The sequence below is a fragment of the Cherax quadricarinatus genome, chromosome 40, assembly GCF_038502225.1.
Source record: "Cherax quadricarinatus isolate ZL_2023a chromosome 40, ASM3850222v1, whole genome shotgun sequence".
Taxonomy (NCBI): Eukaryota; Metazoa; Arthropoda; class Malacostraca; order Decapoda; family Parastacidae; genus Cherax; species Cherax quadricarinatus.
In genome coordinates, this window is record NC_091331.1 from 4,892,612 (window position 1) to 4,913,566 (window position 20,955).

At 39.8% G+C, this 20,955-nt stretch overlaps 1 non-coding gene across 3 annotated transcripts in view; it reads left to right on the top strand.

Annotated features, from left to right (window-relative positions):
* Window positions 1-20,955, top strand: part of LOC128687362 (uncharacterized) — a 96,318-nt gene that overhangs the window by 74,671 nt on the left and 692 nt on the right. The gene's annotated exons all lie outside the window — the stretch shown is intronic.

Here is a 20,955-nt window from a genome sequence, read left to right on the forward strand (position 1 = left end):
CATCAGAAAAAGTCTCATCAACAACCCACTTATAACGTCTTTTCGGCATCTCTAGTTCGACAACAACACCCACATCCCACAACACCCACATCCCACATCCCACACACACACACCCTAACCTAGCCTAACCTAACCTAACTTATCCTAACCTAACCTAACCTAACCTAACCTAACCTAACCTAACCTAACTTATCCTAACCTAGCCTAACCTTAACCTAACCTAACCTTACCTAACCTAACCTAGCCTAACCTAACCTAGCCTAACCTAACCTAACTTAACCTAACCTAACCTAACCTAACCTAACCGAACCTAACCTAACCTAACCTAACCTAACCTAACCTAACCTAACCGAACCTAACCTAACCTAGCCTAACCTAGCCTACCTTAACCAAACCTAACCTAACCTAGCCGAACCTAACCTTACCTAACATAACCTAACCTAACCTTACCTAACATAACCTAACCTAACCTTACCACTTAACCCAACCTAACCTTACCGAACCTACCCTAACCTAACTTAACCTAACCTAACCTAACCTAACCTAACCTTACCTAACCTAACCTACCCTAACCTAACTTATCCTAACCTAGCCTAACCTTAACCTAACCTAACCTTACCTAACCTAACCTAGCCTAACCTAACCTAGCCTAACCTAACCTAACTTAACCTAACCTAACCTAACCTAACCTAACCGAACCTAACCTAACCTAACCTAACCTAACCTAACCTAACCGAACCTAACCTAACCTAGCCTAACCTAGCCTACCTTAACCAAACCTAACCTAACCTAGCCGAACCTAACCTTACCTAACATAACCTAACCTAACCTTACCTAACATAACCTAACCTAACCTTACCACTTAACCCAACCTAACCTTACCGAACCTACCCTAACCTAACTTAACCTAACCTAACCTAACCTAACCTAACCTTACCTAACACAACCTAACCTAACCTTACCTAACCTAACCTAACCTAACCGAACCTAACCTAACCTAACCTTACCTAACATAACCTAGCCTAACCTAACCGAACCTACCCTAACCTAACTTAACCTAACCTAACCTATCCTAACCTTACCAAACTTATCCTAACCTAACCTAACCTAACCTTACCTAACATAACCTAACCTAACCTATCTTAACCTAACCCAACCTAGCCGAACCTATCCTAACCTAACCTAAAATATATTGGAACACCCCCAAAATACATTAGAGTACTCCAGAATTACTTTGAACGACTCCATTTTGGATATTTCCAAATTAGTTTTGAAAACTTTATCGTAAAATCGAACATTATTTTCTTGTGGGTAAACACACTCAATGGTAGAAATATTTACTCGATTTCCGAATAGAAGCACTGTCCTCGCTCTGAGTGTCTCATTGTGGGTCACCCCCTCCCCCAACACATGGTGTAATGCGATTCACACCTAAGGTAGATTTAAGATAATCATCGCCTTACCGAACACCTGCGTCAACTCAGGACAGACAGGCGCCATGAAATGCGGGTAACATCCAAGGTAGAAAATCATCTCTTTCCAGACCAACTGTCTATCCTAACCTAACCTAACCTAACCTAACCTAACTTATCCTAATCTAACCTATCCTAACCTAACCTAACCTAACCTTACCTAACTCCATTAAACACCTCGAATACTACCTAACTTAACCTAACCTAACCTTACCTAACCTACTGAACCTAACCTAACCTAACCTAAATCAAACACCTCTATCCTAACCTAACCTAACCTTACCTAACCTAACTCCATCAAATACCTCGAATACTACCTAACTTAACCTTAACCTAACCTTACCTAACCTACCGAACCTAACCTAACCTAACCTAACCTATCCTAACCTAACCTAACCTAACCTAACCTAACTTATCCTAATCTAACCTATCCTCACCTAACCTAACCTAACCTAACCTAACCTTACCTAACCTAACCTAACTCACTCACAAACACCTTTGAACATTTCCAAACAACACTGAAGCACTTCCAAAATATCATTTTGATTACTCCCAAATAAGATTTGACAGCTCTAATTTATCTACACTTACACATTTCATTAAATTACAACTCATCCCCCCAAACTCCTCCCTCATTCTCCAGACTTTACAACATTAGCACAAAAAAAAACTAACTCATACACTTATGACATGAGACATTACCATATCTAACACACTGACTAACTTTGAACCATCTCTGAACACCACTGATCTTCTTCAAAAATACTCTGCACATCATTTGAACACCTTCAAAAAACACCATCAAACACCTCCGAATACTCCCAAAAAAACACTACTGATTACTACCAAATCACCACTGATTACTACCAAATCACCGTCAAAATCACCAGAAACTAAGTTTAACATCAGCATCTAACATCCTTTTTATAGAAATCCCCTCAAATCACTATAACCAAGAACTCCCCCCCCCCCATTTGGCGCATAAAAAAAAAAAAAAAAAAGCATGAACACAAACCTAATACACAAACACTTAGTACATGATCACCATCAACTGAAAAACATATCTTGTACACACACACATAATCTAAGACAACCACCAACTACATTCACCCATGTTCACTTACCTCAAAATCACTAATATCACAAAAAACAATCATTTTTATAAACATTTCACACACACACACACACAAAAAAAAAAATCATATTTGTCAATATCTAAGCGCACTCACCTCACTACCACCAACACACGATGTCTCACCTCACAGGACCGACGAGCTCACCTCCAGTGACGTCACACTCCCATTGTGTTACTTGGTGGTTGGTAACATCACACCTAACCCCCTTGTTTCAACCTGTTGTACCCTACATTATCTAAGAACACTATATCCAAGACGATTACCAGATTTTATGATCCCCAACACCAAGATCACAGAAAAACACACATTTTTATAATTATTCACACAAAAATCACGATCACCAATTCCATATCATGTTTACCGTCATCTATCAACACTAATCACCAAGATCACCAAAAAATCTAAGATCATGCATCTCAAAACTACTATGATCACTGAAAACACTTATTTTTAAACATTCGCACAAAAATAAGACATACACAAAAATACCACAACACTTCCACCAACATCTATAACATAACATGAGCACTATAACATATCACTATCACAAAAAAAATAATACACAGACACCCACATAATATACATTTCAATTGCAAATTTAAGACATGAGACATACACACCAAATCTAAGACATTCACCTCCAACTAAGACATACACATCACCCCTAAAACTTCCTTCCTTATTCATTCCGTATATCTCCTAGAGCTGTTTTAACCCCGACGGATCCATCACGACGTAGGAGCCAGAGGAACCATCACCACTCCAACACCACCTACTACACTCTGGCTCCTACGACGTGATGGATCCGTCGGGGTTAAAACAGCTCTAGGAGATATACGGAATGAATAAGGAAGGAAGTTTTAGGGGTGATGTGTATGTCTTAGTTGGAGGTGAATGTCTTAGATTTGGTGTGTATGTCTCATGTCTTAAATTTGCAATTGAAATGTATATTATGTGGGTGTCTGTGTATTATTTTTTTTGTGATAGTGATATGTTATAGTGCTCATGTTATGTTATAGATGTTGGTGGAAGTGTTGTGGTATTTTTGTGTATGTCTTATTTTTGTGCGAATGTTTAAAAATAAGTGTTTTCAGTGATCATAGTAGTTTTGAGATGCATGATCTTAGATTTTTTGGTGATCTTGGTGATTAGTGTTGATAGATGACGGTAAACATGATATGGAATTGGTGATCGTGATTTTTGTGTGAATAATTATAAAAATGTGTGTTTTTCTGTGATCTTGGTGTTGGGGATCATAAAATCTGGTAATCGTCTTGGATATAGTGTTCTTAGATAATGTAGGGTACAACAGGTTGAAACAAGGGGGTTAGGTGTGATGTTACCAACCACCAAGTAACACAATGGGAGTGTGACGTCACTGGAGGTGAGCTCGTCGGTCCTGTGAGGTGAGACATCGTGTGTTGGTGGTAGTGAGGTGAGTGCGCTTAGATATTGACAAATATGATTTTTTTTTTTGTGTGTGTGTGTGTGTGAAATGTTTATAAAAATGATTGTTTTTTGTGATATTAGTGATTTTGAGGTAAGTGAACATGGGTGAATGTAGTTGGTGGTTGTCTTAGATTATGTGTGTGTGTACAAGATATGTTTTTCAGTTGATGGTGATCATGTACTAAGTGTTTGTGTATTAGGTTTGTGTTCATGCTTTTTTTTTTTTTTTTTATGCGCCAAATGGGGGGGGGAGTTCTTGGTTATAGTGATTTGAGGGGATTTCTATAAAAAGGATGTTAGATGCTGATGTTAAACTTAGTTTCTGGTGATTTTGACGGTGATTTGGTAGTAATCAGTGGTGATTTGGTAGTAATCAGTAGTGTTTTTTTGGGAGTATTCGGAGGTGTTTGATGGTGTTTTTTGAAGGTGTTCAAATGATGTGCAGAGTATTTTTGAAGAAGATCAGTGGTGTTCAGAGATGGTTCAAAGTTAGTCAGTGTGTTAGATATGGTAATGTCTCATGTCATAAGTGTATGAGTTAGTTTTTTTTTGTGCTAATGTTGTAAAGTCTGGAGAATGAGGGAGGAGTTTGGGGGGATGAGTTGTAATTTAATGAAATGTGTAAGTGTAGATAAATTAGAGCTGTCAAATCTTATTTGGGAGTAATCAAAATGATATTTTGGAAGTGCTTCAGTGTTGTTTGGAAATGTTCAAAGGTGTTTGTGAGTGAGTTAGGTTAGGTTAGGTAAGGTTAGGTTAGGTTAGGTTAGGTTAGGTGAGGATAGGTTAGATTAGGATAAGTTAGGTTAGGTTAGGTTAGGTTAGGTTAGGATAGGTTAGGTTAGGTTAGGTTAGGTTCGGTAGGTTAGGTAAGGTTAGGTTAAGGTTAAGTTAGGTAGTATTCGAGGTATTTGATGGAGTTAGGTTAGGTAAGGTTAGGTTAGGTTAGGATAGAGGTGTTTGATTTAGGTTAGGTTAGGTTAGGTTCAGTAGGTTAGGTAAGGTTAGGTTAGGTTAAGTTAGGTAGTATTCGAGGTGTTTAATGGAGTTAGGTAAGGTTAGGTTAGGTTAGGTTAGGATAGGTTAGATTAGGATAAGTTAGGTTAGGTTAGGTTAGGTTAGGTTAGGATAGACAGTTGGTCTGGAAAGAGATGATTTTCTACCTTGGATGTTACCCGCATTTCATGGCGCCTGTCTGTCCTGAGTTGACGCAGGTGTTCGGTAAGGCGATGATTATCTTAAATCTACCTTAGGTGTGAATCGCATTACACCATGTGTTGGGGGAGGGGGTGACCCACAATGAGACACTCAGAGCGAGGACAGTGCTTCTATTCGGAAATCGAGTAAATATTTCTACCATTGAGTGTGTTTACCCACAAGAAAATAATGTTCGATTTTACGATAAAGTTTTCAAAACTAATTTGGAAATATCCAAAATGGAGTCGTTCAAAGTAATTCTGGAGTACTCTAATGTATTTTGGGGGTGTTCCAATATATTTTAGGTTAGGTTAGGATAGGTTCGGCTAGGTTGGGTTAGGTTAAGATAGGTTAGGTTAGGTTATGTTAGGTAAGGTTAGGTTAGGTTAGGTTAGGATAAGTTTGGTAAGGTTAGGATAGGTTAGGTTAGGTTAAGTTAGGTTAGGGTAGGTTCGGTTAGGTTAGGCTAGGTTATGTTAGGTAAGGTTAGGTTAGGTTAGGTTCGGTTAGGTTAGGTTAGGTTAGGTAAGGTTAGGTTAGGTTGTGTTAGGTAAGGTTAGGTTAGGTTAGGTTAGGTTAGGTTAAGTTAGGTTAGGGTAGGTTCGGTAAGGTTAGGTTGGGTTAAGTGGTAAGGTTAGGTTAGGTTATGTTAGGTAAGGTTAGGTTAGGTTATGTTAGGTAAGGTTAGGTTCGGCTAGGTTAGGTTAGGTTTGGTTAAGGTAGGCTAGGTTAGGCTAGGTTAGGTTAGGTTCGGTTAGGTTAGGTTAGGTTAGGTTAGGTTAGGTTAGGTTCGGTTAGGTTAGGTTAGGTTAGGTTAGGTTAGGTTAAGTTAGGTTAGGTTAGGCTAGGTTAGGATAAGTAGGCTAGGTTAGGTTAAGGTAAGGTTAGGTTAGGTTATGTTAGGTTAGGCTAGGTTAGGATAAGTTAGGTTAGGATAGGTTAGGTTAGGTTCGGTTAGGTTAGGTTAGGTTAGGTTAGGTTAGGTTAGGTTAGGTTAGGTTAGGTTAGGTTAGGTTAGGTTAAGTTAGGTTAGGTTAGGCTAGGTTAGGTTAGGCTAGGTTAGGTTAGGTAAGGTTAGGTTAGGTTAAGGTTAGGCTAGGTTAGGATAAGTTAGGTTAGGTTAGGTTAGGTTAGGTTAGGTTAGGTTAGGTTAGGATAAGTTAGGTTAGGTTAGGCTAGGTTAGGGTGTGTCGAACTAGAGATGCCGAAAAGACGTTATAAGTGGGTTGTTGATGAGACTTTTTCTGATGTAGTGTGTCCCCTTATTAACTTTAATGAACTAAAAGGGTTAAAACGAGAAAAAATGGGAGGTGTGGGTGTTGTGACTTTCTGATGTACTGTGTCCCCTTATTAACTTTAATGAACTAAAAGGGTTAAAACGAGAAAAAATTGTGGGTTGTAGGTGTTGTGGGATGTGGGTGTTGATCTTAGTTTATGGTGATTTTGGTGGTGTTTTTGAGTGTATTCAGTGGTGTTTTAGTATTCAGTGGTGTATTTGGGAGTACTCAAATGGTGTTTTTGGAAGTGTTTCAGTGTTGTTTGGAAATGTTCAAAGGTGTTCAAAAGGTGTTTTGAGTGTGTTCAAATGTTTTTTTGAAGGTGATCAAGGGTGTTCAAGGGTGTTTTTTGAAAGTGTTCAAAGGTGTTTTGAGGTTATTCAAAGGTGTTTTGAGTGTGTTCAAATGTTGTTTTTTTGAAGGTGATCAAGGGTGTTCAAGGGTGTTTTGAAGGTGTTCAAAGGTGTTTTGAGGTTATTCAAAGGTGTTTTGAAGGTGTTCAAAGGTGTTTTGAAGGTGTTGAAGGGTGTTTTGAGTGTGTTCAAGGGTGTTTGAAGGTGTTGAAGGGTGTTTTGGTTGAATTCAGCGGTGTTTTAGTAGTAATCAGTGGTGTAATTGGGAGTACTCAAATAGTGTTTTGGAAATGTTCAAAGGTGTTCAAAGGTGTTTTGAAGGTGTTGAAGGGTGTTTTGATTGAATTCAGTGGTGTTTTAGTATTCAGTGGTGTAATTGGGAGTACTCAAATGGTGTTTTTGGAAGTGTTTCAGTGTTGATTGGAAATGTTCAAAGGTGTTTTTGAAGGTGTTCAAGAGTGTTTTGAAGGTGTTCAAGGGTGTTTGAAGGTGTTGAAGGGTGTTTTGATTGAATTCAGCGGTGTTTTAGTAGTAATCAGTGGTGTAATTGGGAGTACTCAAATAGTGTTTTGGAAATATTCAAAGGTGTTTTTGAAGGTGTTCAAGAGTGTTTTGAAGGTGTTCAAGGGTGTTTGAAGGGGTTGAAGGGTGTTTTGATTGAATTCAGCGGTGTTTTAGTAGTAATCAGTGGTGTAATTGGGAGTACTCAAATAGTGTTTTGGAAATGTTCAAAGGTGTTTTGAGTGTGTTCAAATGTTGTTTTTGAAGGTGTTCAAGGGTGTTTTGAAGGTGTTCAAGGGTGCTTATGTGAGTATTCAAATGATTTATGAGAGTGTTTTGGTGATGTTCAAAGGTGTTCAAAGGTGTTTTGAGGTTATTCAAAGGTGTTTTGAAGGTGTTCAAGGGTGTTTATGTGAGTATTCAAAGGTGTTTTGAGGTTATTCAAAAGGTGTTTTTGAGGGTGTTCAAGAGTGCTTTGAAGGTGTTCAAAGGTGTTTATGTGAGTATTCAAAGGTGTTTTTTGAAGGTGTACAAATGATTATGAGAGTACTTATGAAGGTGTTCAAATGATGTGCAAGAGTACTTATGAAGGTGTTCTGGGAGTATTCAGAGGTGATTTGGGGGTGTTCGAATGATGTTTTTGGAGTATTTCAGTGTTGTTTGGAAATGTATAAAGGTATTTTTTGTGAGTATTCAAATGATTTATGAGAGTGTTTTGAAGATGTTCAAAGTAAAAGTGCGTATTTAACTTCGTAATATGTAAAATTGTGAGTAGTGAATTTAACGAAAGTGGATGTAAGCGATGTGGTGACTTTCTGATGCATGTGTCCCCTTATTAACTTTAATGAACTAAAAGGGTTAAAACGAGAAAAATTGGGGGTTATGAGTGAAAATTGTGAGGTGTTGGTTGGAGTGTGAGGGTTCGGGAGGGTGGGGAGGAGGTTACTTCGTGGGGGGAGTGACCTGAGATGAAATATGTCTAGACTTGTGTTGTAAAGAAATTGTGAGTATTAACGAAAAAATGTGCCTTTCTGATGTACTGTGTCCCCTTATTAACTAAAAGGGTAGACAAGATTCAGCCTGTGTGCGCGTGACGTCACTACTATGTTCCCTTATTATCTTGAATGAACTAAAAGGACCGACCTGATTCAACCTGTGTGCTGGGTCCTTTTTAGTTCATTTAACTTAATGAGAGGAATACTGACGTCACTGACCGCCGAGTAAACACCCTTCATTAGACCTGTAGTAAGCATGCCCCCATAGGAGGAGTCTATTTTGAATGCTTACCCCCAGAGGGGGGATTCCAAAAACTTTGATCCGAGGAATTTCGAAAACCCCATAGGGGGGAATCCAAAAAAACTTGATCCAAGGAGATGGAGAATTTCGAAAACCCCATAGGGAGGAATCCAAAAAACTTGATCCGAGGAGATGGAGAATTTCGAAAACCCCATAGGGGGGGGATCCAAAAAAAAACTTGTATTGTCGAGAAATTTTTTGGGGTTGGGGGGTGAAAGTGGGAGGGGGATCCGAGGAAGTGGAGACTTTGATATTGAGAACCCCATAGGGGGGAGTATCCAAAACTTGTATTATCGAGAAAATTTGGGGATGGGGGGTGAAAGGAGGGGTACCCAAAAAACCTTGATCCGAGGAATTGGAGAATTTCGAAAACCCCATAGGGGGGAATCCAAAAAACTTGTATTATCGAGAAATTTTTGGGGTTGGGGGGTGAAAGTGGGAGGGGGAACCTTAAAAATTTGATCTGAGGAGATGGAGACTTTCGAAACCCCCATAGGGGGAAATCCAAAAACTTGATCCGAGGAGATGGAGACTTTCGAAACCCCCATAGGGTGGAATCCAAAAACTTGGTAATATCGAGAAATTTTGAGGATGGGGGTGAAAGTGGGAGGGGGAACCTCAAAAATTTGATCCGAGGAGATGGAGAGCATAAGAAAATGAAATTCAAAAAAAATTCGAAACCCCATAGGGGAGAATCCAAAAACCTTGATCCAAGGAGATGGAGACTTTCGAAACCCCCATAGGGGGAAATCCAAAAACTTGATCCGAGGAGATGGAGACTTTGATTTCGGGAAATTTTGAGGATGGGGGTGAAAGTGAGAGGGGGAATCTCAAAAATTTGATCCGAGGAGATGGAGAGCATAAGAAAATGAAATTCAAAAAAAATTCGAAACCCCATAGGGGAGAATCCAAAAACCTTGATCCAAGGAGATCATAAGAAAAAAAAATCGGGGCGCGGGGGCGATCCGGATGACGCTGCAGAAGGCGCAGCAGAAGGCGCGGGCGGGGGTCGCGAAGGGCGGGCGCGCGGGCGGGCTCGCGGGCGGGCGCGCGGGCGGGGCGGGGCGGGGCGCGCGGGCGGGCGCGCGGGCGGGCGCGCGGGCGGGCGCCCGGCGCGATGGTGGGGTCGCGAGGCGGGGGGTTGTGGGGAGTGGGGGTATTGGGGGGTCAAGGGTGAGGTAGTCTCGAGGGCGAGGTCATGGTCAAAACCGGGAGTAACACCTAGGTGTGAAAAGGTGACCCTCCAGCTCCTGGTCCTAGACCGGTTACCTCGCTCAGTGGAAGGCCCAAACCGGAAGAGACCTCCCAGAGGAAGGCCCAAACCGGAGGAGACCGCTCAGTGGAAGGCCCTATACCGGAAGAGACCGCTCAGTGGAAAAATCGACTACTTATATATATATATATATATATATATGTATATATATATATATATATATATATATATATATTCCAGCACCATTTTCGACCATGGCAGCATGACCGTTCTCTCCTTGCCCGACGCGATATAAACAGCTTAAGTATTCACTTACAGTGGCCAGAGATCTGCGCTGTAAGATAGACAAAACTCCCCCAGTGAGCGATGTGGCACCCAGGACCCCTGATTTAGTTTGTCAAGAGTGTGTGTGGAGAGAGTGGGCCAAAAAGGAAGCAGAATAGACAAGAGAAGTGGCCAGGAGCGTGCCAAAGAGGGCCAAGGGGATGCAAAACACGGCACTTTATGTTCGGGTTCCTCCCGTCATTACGTCTTAGATGCAAGAAGGTTCTCGCCAGATAATGTGTTGAATTATGGACAGTGTTAACTGATTAAACCTTTACGGTGATTATATGTTGGTTGTATGAGGCAATAGATTGCTTGTGCTGGCTGATTGTGGTGACACATTGGCGGTGGCGGAGGTGATACACTGGCTGCGTTAACTGATTGGGCTGAAATACGTGCCCGAGGGCAGCTGTGTGTCGGGGAGCTAGAAGGAGGGCATTATCCCGTGATGTAGAGCCGTCAGATGAGCCGCGATTAGTCGAGGTTGATCCTGCTAATCTGTGATCTTGCTGGCGTACGCCGGCGTGTTAGACACACCTGGCCATCATGATTTCCTAAAACACTGACTGACACTTAGCACCACCGGGTAACTATGTTTCAATATTTTCCAAAACTTTGTGTGTATATATATATCATAAATGTCGGGCCCAATAGGTAAAACTGGCCAATTACATTTAAAGGCATATTTTTTTCATTATGTTAATGTAAAAATTAATACTTTTGTACCAAAAAAGGCGTGGAAAATTATCTAACCTTACTATAACAAGCGCAATTTAATTTAGTCTTATCCAACTAAATATATTTTACATAAATTTACAATAATTTAATAATAAACACAGGGAAATATATTTTTTCGTTAGGCTCAGAATGAGCCTATATATATATATATATATATATATATATATATATATATATATATATATATATATATATATATATATATATATATATATATATATATATATATATAAACAAACAAGACATTTCTCAGACACAGGCAAGGAAATTTGAGCCCTAAATGTGTGAACAGTAAGAGCCATCGTTAGTGCTGTCGGCGCCACATTAGCAGCTTTAAACACCTTCATTAATCAAGTGTGTTGACGGACATTTACTCTAACAATCTCAAGGAAGCTTAACAGAAAACGTGAATCTTTGTTTACGCTCTGCTTATACTTTGAAGGATTGTTAGTGGTCAGGTGTTGTCGCAGCTGTTTTAATGAATGGCCGATTGTTCCCCTCTTATATTAATAGCGTAAGAGAGAGAGAGAGAGAGAGAGAGAGAGAGAGAGAGAGAGAGAAAGAGAGAGAAAGAAAGAAAGAAAGAAAGATAGATACTTAAGATTCAACTTTCATTATTCGTGAAACAAACCCATCTTGTAAATAACAAAAAAGGCACAATACCGTGACTGGTCCACGGTTCAAGTCGGACCGAAACGTCGTCGTAAGCTCCTCTCTTCTATGTGCGGGTTATTTGTGTATTGAAACCCATCTTGCTTATTTACTGAGCACCACAGCTCATCCTGTGAATGCATCCACAGCTCTTCATGAGAATTTATTTTGCTCCCCTAACTCCTTCTGTGAGAGGTAGATCATTGTGTACCTCAGCTCATCCTGAGAAGTAGCTGGGAAAATGAACACATATACAACTTAATTAGGCATTTATGAGCGCAAATTTTCACCTATAAGGAGCTTCGTCAAACAAAAAATATATTTTGTAGGGAGAGGCACACACACACACACACACACACATATATATATATATATATATATATATATATATATATATATATATATATATTTATATTTATATATATATATATATATATATATATACTGTAGTAGAGGTAATTATAGTAGTAGTGTAATAGTATTAATAATAGAAAAAGGGGTACGTCAAGTGACGGCGGTGTCGAGTGTTTTAAGAATCATCCGAGATTCTCAGAGATGATAAAGTTACCTATAGTCTGTGTAGCAGTGTTGGATACAGATATGACGGCTGACTCCATGCATTTAATTAAGCCTGTGTGTGTCTAGTTCCGAGATAACCACACGGTTATCCTTCTGTCGCTGAAGGTGGTTAGTGGTGTTCCGATGCTGAACACAGGCGTTGTTCATGTTGTTGTTTCTACTGGCGTAAGTGTGTTTGTACGTATGTGATGTGTCTCAGGTGCAGGATGGTTCTCCAGTATGCATTTTTTCACATCCCTACCGGGAATGGTGCGAATTCCTGCGTGTATTACGCAGGTGTAAGTTGGACCTGACCAGCTTGTGCCAGTAGGTCTGATGCAGCGCTCCTTATTAAGTAAATGTAACTTGGTAATGAATCGTTGTCCGGAGTAATTGGTGCTAATTACTGTCTCAACAAGCATCATTTATTGACAACTGGGACCACTTCATCAACAGAGATGACATGGATACCAAAGATGTGGTTTATTTATCTAGGTCAGCGTAGCTAGTACAGTCTAGGAGGCTCTTGCTATATTGCATTAAATTAGAAATAACCAGTGTTCTGGGCGTTAGTGGGAAAAAAAGATTGTTATTAGAAATTTAGACATAAATTATTAATATTTTGAAACTATATATTTTAGAAGTAACATATTAAGGAAGTAAAGTGAAACTGGCAATGAAACCTACATACATTTGTGTATATATATATATATATATATATATATATATATATATATATATATATATATATATATATATATATATATATATATCTAACAAGAAGCTTTTACATAGCGATAATATCTTCAAATTTATCCACAATTAAAGAGAAAGATGACACTCCATGATGGGAAATGAGAATCATATTAATAAATCAGACATTAAACAACTATAAAGCAATAATTAACTGATGATTAGGCATATAATTAACCAACAAATAACCAAATAATTCCCTGGCAATAAATTTCAACTCGTAAACAAAGAGGACTCCGCTCCCCTCTCTCAAATTAGTTTCCATATTTATTTGTTTCCAATTTACCTGAACAATGTTAAATATATACTTCAAATTTGTATAGAAAAAAGAAATATATATATATATATATATATATATATATATATATATATATATATATATATATATATATATATATATATATGTATCAGATTAAGTTCATTGAAAGTTTTCTATTTTTGACCGGAATAGGAAGTGAGGCAGGGGATGAATTTTTATAAGTCTGAAATAAAGGACGTATTTCAGCAGATTACGAAACATCATTTCTGCTATTGTGGTATTAGGACCGTTCATAACGAGATGTTTCATCCGTTAGGTTTTTCCCATCCATTACAGAGAACCGAAGTTTACGGAGCTGGAGCTACTATAGTGTTCTAAGGTCGAGTGATACATGAAGAGGGGGTGCGGGGCTAAGGGTTGTTTGTCTGGTTTGGACAGGAAGAATCTGTCGAGAACTTCTGAAATCATAAAACTGCCAGAATTCTGTGTGATGTAAGGTAATTGTAATATAAAAGCAGTTTATGAATAGCACCTCTTGTACTGGTCAGTTCTTCCAGTGACCAGTTTTGGGGGTCAGTTCTTCCAGTGACCAGTTTTGGGGGTCAGTCTTTTAGTTCATGAGGTGCATTAGGAGGATCTCAGGTGCTGGTAACACTGTATGTACACTTATAACGCAAGTACACATGTCGATGGGCTGACTTAAAATATATCCTATTAACGTATTTATATGTCTAATTACATATATGTCGGTGTTAATTACCGTTTATAACCCAGTATAACATCAAGATCAGTACCAGAGGTACGTCATTAAGGCTTCATAACATCGACATAAATATCAGAGGTACGTCATTAAGGCTTGATAATATCAACATAAATATCAAAGGTGCGTCATTGCGGCTTGATAACATCAACATCAGCACCAGAGGTACATCACTGAGGCTTGATAACATCAACATCAGTACCAGAGGTACGTCATTGACGCTTGATAACATCAACATCAGTACCAGAGGTACGTCATTGACGCTTGATAACATCAACATCAGCACCAGAGGTACATCACTGAGGCTTGATAACATCAACATCAGTACCAGAGGTACGTCATTGACGCTTGATAACATCAACATCAGCACCAGAGGTACATCACTGAGGCTTGATAACATCAACATCAGTACCAGAGGTACGTCATTGACGCTTGATAACATCAACATCAGCACCAGAGGTACATCATTGAGGCTTGATAACATCATCAGTACCAGAGGAACGTCAAGAAAGGTTTCTACCATCCATATAGTCTAGACGTTGCCTAGAACACGACATTTCAAAGTCAGTAGGTCATTCCTATGTTGTATCATCACACCGAAACTAATATTTGCTATGTGCTACCATTAAACATTCAGAAATCAACCAATGAAGAAGAGGAAAGGGCAAATTCCTTGGATTAAGAGCTCCTCACTGGCATCAAGGAACTTCCATTTGAGGGGCCCAAGTGACTAGAAAGTTCCACTTTATCTTTTTTTATAAATACGTATAATAGTATGATATATATACACTGCTACGTATGTTATATACACTATTGTGTATGATATATGTAATATTATGTTTGATATACACATTTATGATAGGGGCATAATATGTACTTTTGATATTTGCACTAACCACGACGATGGTTTTCTTCTGATTTCTAACCTTAGAGGGTTAACAACCCAGTATATACTTAGAAAGTCAAACCAGTATGGCTTATTTATGTTACGATCTTTAGGTTCTCTTCCCCAGGATGCGACCACCAAAGATCAACTAATTCCTAGGTACCTAATTACTGCTAGGCGAACTAGAACGACATGTGCCTATATATCCATCCTCGCCTTCCTGCTATATCTATAGACCATTTAAAGAATTATATTTAGGATGATTAATGGTTAATGGAGTTGAAAGCCTATCGACTGCACTTGGCCCATTAAGGATGCATGTTACCTGTTCACCACTAGTCAGGAATGCTTTTATCCTTTATTCTCTGGGTAAGGGATCTAAATCACTTAGTTCATATGTGATGTGCTATTTTCTTTCCCACTGATTAGGATTTAGAAATTTTCTACATTGAAATGTATCTTCCATTTCTCAAACCACGACATTTTTTTTACGCAAATCAGTTTTACGGGACAAGAGCTGTTATTCTACCTCAGCTCATTTCAAAGCCACTACCACCCCAGCCGACTAACACTCGGGTACCTACTTATGGCTAGGTGAACAGAGACCGGGAATTGAACCCCAGACATTCAGCATGAGAAGTGAGTGCGCTACCGAGCCATGGGACACCTTAGTCTACGTCTTCCTCAGATTCGGTGGTACCTACTCCACATTTTAACAAGGATTAAAGTAAGCTCTCAGTGTGTAAACACTGAGACACACACACACACACACACACACACACACACACACACACACACACACACATCACCTCGGTGCAAGTATCCTGTGTGCGTGTAAAACGTAGGTAATCATTTATAAAACAAACAAAAAAAATCCAAAATCTATGCTACCAAAGCCTGATACATCAACACTCTTATCCATCTTGCCATCTTCGTTTTATCAAAAATATTTAAACGATTTATGATACAATTCACCCATCATGACTGATTATTTTATTCCACCGGGCACTGTTTTCACCCATGAATGAGTCCTGACAGTGTTTTAATTGCTGGTAATACGTCACTTGCTAATAGACTGTGTATGCAGAACGTTTTACTGTCTCTCTGTGCTCTAACCTGTTCAGTTTGGGAATAAACACAAATTCCTTCCAATAGTATCTTCAAAATCGAAATAAATCCCGAAAATTCCAAACTAAATTAAAAATTGGCATTTTACTTCCGTAGAGATTTATGTGGAAAAACTTGAATTATAATCTCGTTAACATTATTATTATTATTATTATTATTATTATTATTATTATTATTATTATTATTATTATTTTAAAGTGAAGTGAAATATTAGAACTAGCAAAATTTGGAACTGTAATCACCACTGTGTAAACTGTGATAACTCCTGTGTAAAATGTAATCTCCGCTATGTAAAGGTAATCATACTTGTATCAGCTGTAATCAGCTCTGTGCAAAAATGTAATCACAGTTGTGTAAAAAATATTATATATAAAACTTGGTAATGCTTTAAAATGTGGAATATAATTCGATAAATAGATAACTTGTAATTAAACGTTGTTTGTATTTCTTTCGGTTCGAATTATGGTGTTAATGTAATTACTGAAAATTAATTTGTATATCATAATTTTTCTTAATAATGTTAATGTCAACAGATGAATTTTGAACTGCATTATTAATTATTCTATGACGTTATGACTAAATTTGGATTTTTTTTTAGTCTGTTACCGTGTGTGTGTTTGTGTGTGTGTGTGTGTGTGCTGTGTCTGTGTGTGTGTTGTGTGTGTGTGTGTGTGTGTGTGTGTGTGTGTGTGTGTGTTTGTGTTTGTGTTTGTGCACGTTTAATTGCAGGGGCCGAGTCCTAGCTCACGATCGCACTTCTTAGTTTCGATGTCCCCCCTAGTTCTTCATTTCCCTAATATCTTCATGTTCGCTTCATTTAACTTCTCCTCGTAGTCCATTCTCTTTACCTCTTGAAAGCTTCTTGTTGAGATTCCCAAAAGCTACTCTTAGTTTTGCGAAACGAGCACTGACTGCAGAGGCTAGTCAGCTGGTGTACGCCTACAGCGATATGCTTGGCACTATGCTCACCCCTAGGTCTTCCTCTTGGAATGAAGTAAGCAGCCTCTGTCCCCCGTGTACAGTTTTCCTGCCTTTTCTCTCATCTTCATAGCTGTGTGTGTGCTGGCGTTGAATTCAAGCAACCAGTTATGTAATCAATCTTACAATTTGTCTGGAACTAGCGGTAGCCTTTCCTCATCGGGTTTATCCTCTTCAGTTTTTCATCATCAGGAAACATGGATACAATACCACAATCACTTCCGGTACGTCACTCACATATTCCGGAAACAGTACTGGCCCTACCTCTGCTTCTTGCGGAACCCCGCTTGTTACTCCTCAGTCTGGCATCTCTTCTCCAACACTTACTCTCCATTTTCTCACACGAAGGTGCCTTTATAGCCTAACGTACTGCGTTTCCAGTTACTGCTGCTGCTGCTGCTGTTGTGCCCCAGTGTGTCGTCCCTGTGTCTTCAGAGGTACAGTATCACATGTCTAAAAAAAAAAAAAAGCGAAAGGCACTGAGCCTTCTTTCTCCTGTTTGACTTCCATCACTTTGTCATGGAACTCTTGCCGGTTTATATGACCATCCTTGCTGTCTCTAAACCCGTGTTATTTGTTTATGAAACAAAAAAGTGTTCTACAACTCTCGTTCGTGTGTGTGTGTGTGTGTGTGTGTGTGTGTGTGTGTGTGTGTGTGTGTTTTGTACTCGCCTATTTGTGGTTGCAGGGGTCGATTCATAGCTCCTGGCCCCGCTTCTTCACTGATCGCTACTAGGTTCTCTCTCTCCCTGCTCCATGAGCTTTATCAAACTTCGTCTTAGAACTATGTATGGTTCCCGCCTCCACTACGTCACTTTCTAGCCTATTCCACTTCCTGACATCTCTATGACTGAAGAAATACTTCCTAACATCCCTAACATCAGAGTCTTCAATTTCCAACTGTGGCCCCTTGCTTCTATGTCCCATCTCTGGAACATCCTGTCTTTGTCCACCTTGTCTGTCCCTCGCAGTATTTTATATATCGTTATCATTTCTCCCCTAACCGTCCTGTCTTTCAGTGTCGTCAGGCCGATTTCCCTTAACCTTCTTCGTACGACAATCCCCTTAGTTCTGGGACTAGTCTTGTGTGTGTGCGTGTGCGTGTGCGTGCGCACATTAGGTGAGCACACAATACATCAGCTGGTGACAAGGGGGGTTCCAACTGGTGTGCCCTTACTGACTTGCTGGTTGGAATCCATTACACCAAAAAATAGCTTTGAAGTTATTGAGCCGTATATTGTTTGGTTTGTATATGCGCCAGTGACGAACTAACGGGATGGGGAGAGTGTTCTGGAGGGAGGGAAGGAGGGTCGTAGAGAAGGGAGTGAGGGAAGGTGGGAGGGAGGGAGGAAGAGGATGGAGTGGAGGAGGGAGAGAGAGATGATAATGCTATCTAGACGATATGACAGTATTATAGGAAAGCAAATGCATTGTTTAAGCCTAACAAAAGTTAAGATGCCGGCACAGGAGCTAGAGCTCAACACCAGAAAATCACTATGGCTATTTACACACACACACACACACACACACACACACACTACACACATATTGCTCTCTCCATCACCCAGGTAACTCTATTACAATTGATTTCCAAGCGAATGAATACACCCAATCAATTTTAAAAGCCGTCCATGACGACTGTCAACTCTCATTGTCAACCTCCAGCCACCGGCCAATGACAGAATTTCATCGAGAGAAGTCAGTTTTGCCTAAAACTCTGAAAGTTTATGAAATTAGGCGGAATTTCAGATGTTTGAGATAAGATGACATAGGAAATGAAGTCTTAGATTATGTATGTATGTTTGTATGCATGTTTGTATGCATGTATGTTTGTATGTATGTATGCTATTGAGGAGGTGTAAAGGGGACGTAAACTCGATAAAACACACAAAGCATTCCCTCCACAAACACATCAACTACCAACAAACACATCAACAACTACCAACAAACACATCAACTACCAACAACTACCAACAAACACATCAACAACTACCAACAAACACATCAACAACTACCAACAACTACCAACAAACACATCAACAACTACCAACAAACACAACAACTACCAACAAACACATCAACAACTACCAACAAACACATCAACAACTACCAACAAACACATCAACAACTACCAACAACTACCAACAAACACATCAACAACTACCAACAAACACATCAACAACTACCAACAAACACATCAACAACTACCAACAAACACATCAACAACTACCAACAAACACATCAACAACTACCAACAAACACATCAACAACTACCAACAACTGCACAGGGTTAAACAATGAGTTTCATGACTCACAAAGATTGCTATTAGTCTGGATAGTGGTAGAAATGGTCATAGCTACAGTGGCTTCACTATCACTACTACCACCACTACCACCACTACTACCACTACTACCACTACCACCACTACTACCGCTACCACCATTACCACCACTACTGCCACTACCACCACTACCACTACAACCACTACCACCACTACCACTACAACCATCACCACCACTACAACCACTACTACCACTACCACCACTACTACCGCTACCACCATTACCACCACTACTGCCACTACAACCACTACCACTACAACCACTACCACCACTACCACTACAACCACCACTACCACTACTACCACCACTACAACCACTACCACTACAACCACCACTACCACCACTGCCACTACAACCACCACTACCACCACTTCCACCACTACCACCACTACAACCACCACTACAGCCACTACCACTACAACCACCACTACCACTACAACCACCACTACCACCACTACAACCACCACTACCACTACAACCACCACTACAACCACTACCACTACAACCACCACTACAACCACCACTACAACCACTACCACCACTACCACCACTACCACCACTACTACTACAACCACCACTACAGCCACTACCACTACAACCACCATCACTACAACCACCACTACCACCACTACAACCACCACTACCACTACAACCACCACTACCACCACTACAACCACCACTACCACCATTACCACCACTACCACCACTACTACAACCACCACTACAACCAGGGCCGGATTAAGAAGTCTCCGGGCCCTAGGCTATTCAGATTGGCGGGGCCCCTTTGAGTTACGGGTAAGCGAAGCGACCCCTTCCAGCTTGGGGGTGGGGTGGGGGGTTCGGTGTGAGCCTGTTTAAGGTCTAATTAAATACATTCTGGCTATTTAGATTAAATTTAATAGGGAAATTATATCAAGACAACCAAAACCATTTACCAACAGCCATTATAACTATCTTGTTAAATCATGCATTTTAAAGAGAATAAACTCAAGACAGCATAGTATTACTAGATTAGGCTATTAAAGTAGTGACATCATGTACCTATTATATTCAGCATAACCACTACAGCACTATTATTCCCTTTATAAATCACTGACCATTATTGTTATCATTGCATCATGCATAAGACTATCAAATCATATAAACTACAGAAAATTGAAGAGGAATCTCCCATACTCACCCATTAGTGGGAAAACACAGCTGTTCTGATGTAAACAAAGGCGTGTTTTGAGTGTTGCTACCTATGGTTAGGTTTATTTATTTTTATTTTATTTTATTTCATTATTTATTTTTGTTTTGATTAATTTTTAAAAATCAATTTTACTCTCCAAACACTTGAACTTTTTAGGTAGGGACCCCTTTGCACTTGCACCATGTGCGCAGTCTTGGATGAGCCCATGAACCCCTTGGACCGCGGGGCCCCCAAATGCGCGGGGCCCTAGGCAAATGCCTAGTTTGCCTATGCGGTAATCCGGCATGTGGTAGTGGTTGTAGTCTACAACCACTACCACTACAACCACCACTACCACCACTGCCACTACAGCAACCACTACCACTACCATGGGGTACCCGGAAGCCTCTCTAGTTGCTCAGCTCTGGAAACACATCTAGTCGTGTGTGAGTTTAATTCATGCTATAAACTATAACACAACCAATTAACATTTCACAGCTTCAATCTTTCTT